The sequence below is a fragment of the Anopheles bellator genome, chromosome X, assembly GCF_943735745.2.
Source record: "Anopheles bellator chromosome X, idAnoBellAS_SP24_06.2, whole genome shotgun sequence".
Lineage (NCBI taxonomy): Eukaryota > Metazoa > Arthropoda > Insecta > Diptera > Culicidae > Anopheles > Anopheles bellator.
Window position 1 is genome coordinate 2,709,235 of NC_071287.1, and position 3,444 is coordinate 2,712,678.

The window sequence follows — 3,444 nt, forward strand, 5'->3', positions numbered from 1 at the left end:
CCCCCCCAGGGGTTAACGGATGAAGGGGCTCCCCTCCCCCCTGTACCGGTGTAGACCGGAGCACACCGCTACGCTTCCAGCAGCGGCGACGGCGGCGGCGGCAATACTTCATCATCCAATTAAATATTTTTCAACAGGATTTATGATGCGCCATTTGTTTTCCACTCGGGCCCCCGCGCGCGCTTGGCCACTGTTTTAGGATGTAGATAAATATATTTCCCCCCCAGCCAGTGGACGAGTGGCCGAGTCCTGCCACGAAATGGTCCTCCTCCGACGGAGCAGAAAAAAAAAAAAAATACCAGTACGGGGGAGGCCGAGAGAAAAATGACCAGGAAAGGAATTTTTGGCGTGTCGTTGGGGTATGTCCTTTCGAAGAGGGCACGGCGGGGGGGCAGGGAAGTGGGGCGGTCCAAAGTCCGAGGTAACGGTCGCAAACGGTCGAGCTGGCTGGCTGGCTGGTGGCGACGGTTGATGTGAGTGAATAAATCGAGCGTACCGGTGCGGGGGGGAGGGGGTAGGGTGTGCGCTTGGCACGATGGCAGAGGGGGTGCATCTGGAAAATATGGTCCCACAATTTACGGGCGAATAATTGAGAGCGAGAAAGCGAACGAACGAACAAGGGCGCGCGATGTGCCAAATGCCATGCCGTGGACCGTCCGTCGGGGTCTCCGTTCGTCCGTGGAGAGCGGTGCTATACCCCCCCACCTCCCCCTTTCTCCGCAGTGTGCAGCAGGAGTCCCGGAATCTTCTGCAAACTAATTCAATTTTTGGGGTGACAGTAGAGAGGGCGGAGGGCGATAGACAGACGACAGGGTTTGCCGTTGAGTGTTGGACCCATTAGTGGACGGCCCCCGGTGACCTCGATGAAACGACCCCCACCAGGACCTCGAAACGCGTGGCCTGGGGTCTCGCACCAGGAAAGAACGTGCAAAGTAACGTGTGCTGCACAAAATCACGGTTGCATACCTTTAGGCGGTTTAGGATTTTGGAGAGCCCCGAGCATTACGGGGTGTGTTGGGGTGTGTTGGGGTGTGTTGGGGTGTGTTGGGTCGGGTGCCTTAAGCTATTCCGATCCAAAGGCCCAATCGCGCACTTGTGTTCGGTGGAACGGCGCCTAAAGTTATGCAATCGCGCGAACTTTCCCATTACGCACAGTTTGTTTGTTTTTACGGTTGCTGTTTGAAGTATGTATTATTTTTTTGTTGTGTGCAGGGGGAGGAGGGGGGTGGAGAGGGGTCCTGCCTGACAGTTGGATGGTGTTACCCTCACGTTCGAGCGTCACACGCCTCCCCGCCGTAGCCCTGTACCAAGGACCTTCACAAGCGCTAATGAGTTTGCGAGTGAGATGCGGGAGAGTCCTCAATGCCGCAATAAATCTATACCCCACCGATGAACCCCTACCAACCTCTCCCCTCTTTTTGACAAGATCCCGGTTGGCTTCACGCCTCCGCTCACCAAATTGATAAGCGTTCGCGGGAGCCTCGCACGGAAGCGTTTTATGTGCGATTCCTTGATGTCCGGTGGCCGATCCGAACCGGAACTTCTTGCTTTTAGCGCACACCGCCTGCCGTGTGCCTCCTGTTACGGTGCAGAGAATAAGGATTTGGCTGCACGGGGCCGGTGATATCCGGTGCCGAGATGCATTTCGGGCGGAAAATCCGGAAACGGTGTGCAGGCCGGTTGGCAGGCAGGTAGTGATAAGTGCTCGCCCCGAACATGCTGACATGCACACCCGGAGTGGGTGGAGTGGTGGGGCGGAGGGGGGGGGAGGTCAGTCGCACTTAGCGGTCCCCAAGAAAAACGCCAACTTCGCACGCAAACACCGGGCTGGCTTAGCAGGCGGAAAACGTTGTGTGCGAGATAACACACCGGGTGGGTGGGAAGGTGGGGGGGGAGGGGAGAGGCATGCGGAATCAAGTCGAGCTGATAACCCCGCAAGCAAGGGAAAGGGGGGAAACCCGTTCACTAGCCACCTCTTACACCTCGCGGCGAGCTACGGGAGTCTAGGGATCCCCCCCAAGGACCACCAAAAACACCAAGAAAAAATGGGGCGAACGGGAGGAGGATGCAGCACGCTGCCCCACTATCGCCGTGGCGCAAAACGGGGCGGCCAAAAAAATATGGATGTCGTAATACATTAGTCTAGTCAGCTGACATTGAAAATTTATGTTATTTTCTTATCGAATTTCCTCTTCACCGGTTAATGGTCCCCTACACCTCGCCAGCGCCGGCGCCGCCTGCGGATGCCACCTTTTGTCTGTAAGGCACACACACACACACACACACGGGCGCAATCTAGGCGCATCCTTCGATACGCGTGTAGCATAAGCTTCGCAGGACACGAATCGCTGCTCGCTGGGATTCTGCACGCTTGGCTGCTCGAATTCGCTGGCTTAGGGTGCCGGGGGTAGGTCGGGTGTGGTGCCATGCAAACTTTCCCACTCCCCACCCCCCACCACCCCCACCTCCCCGGCACACGGCACAACGCTAAGCTCTGTGAGTAAACGCGCAAACGGCGCGTTGTTTGGGAAAAGCCTTTTGTTTGACCCAATGGGGGAGGGGGGAAGGGGGGGGGGGGGGTGAGGCCGACCACCAGCTTGCCACACACACACACAGTGGTGGGCTTCAAAAGTCGGCCTACATACGAACCCGGAACCCGGGCCATTCCAGGGTTGGGTCCTTGCAACCCAGGACCTCAACCGCCCGTTCGCCCTCGCGACTCCCAGCAACCCAGCGGTGGGGTGAGTTGGGGTAGAAGGACGGAAGGAGAGGTGTTGCAGTAATCGCAGTAACACGCTGGCTGGAGCTGCACTGCAATCGAACTTTTTTCGCCCATCATCCTTTTGGTGGCCCGGTGCCCATGTGTGTGTGTGTGTCGATAGGACCCGGTGTGCCCCGAACTCCATCTCCACCGCAACAACAACTCTCCCCGCTCGTCCCAACTGAGTCTTGCTGCAGCTGCATATCTCGATTGCCATTTTCTCGTGGCTTTCCCCTTTCAGTTTCGGATGAGTGTGTCAAGGATGTGTGTGGTACCACCCGAGATTCCTTGTGGTCAAGCGAGTGAGCGAGAGAGAGAGAGAGAGAGAGAGAGAGAGAGAGATAAAAACAACAACATACCAACGATTGAGCGACTTTCCGAGGTGCAGCCTTTTCGGTGGTCAGCAGTTCGTCAGAAACCCTGCACCGTACCCTATCCCGGTGGCGGGGAGGGTGGAGGGGGGTATGTGACGGGGGAACACACACACACAGGAACGCAACATAAATGGTGTCAGATTTCTTACCTCGGTTTTTTGGGCTGCTCGCTTACGAGAAGTCGGCCAGAAGTCTGGAAGAAGCGGCGAGGCGATAGCAATAGAAGGGGTGGGGGGGAGGGAGATGTAATGCCAATTAGTATGCAGTTGGTGGTGGTGGTGGTGTTGCAAGGATGTTGCACCTGCAGCC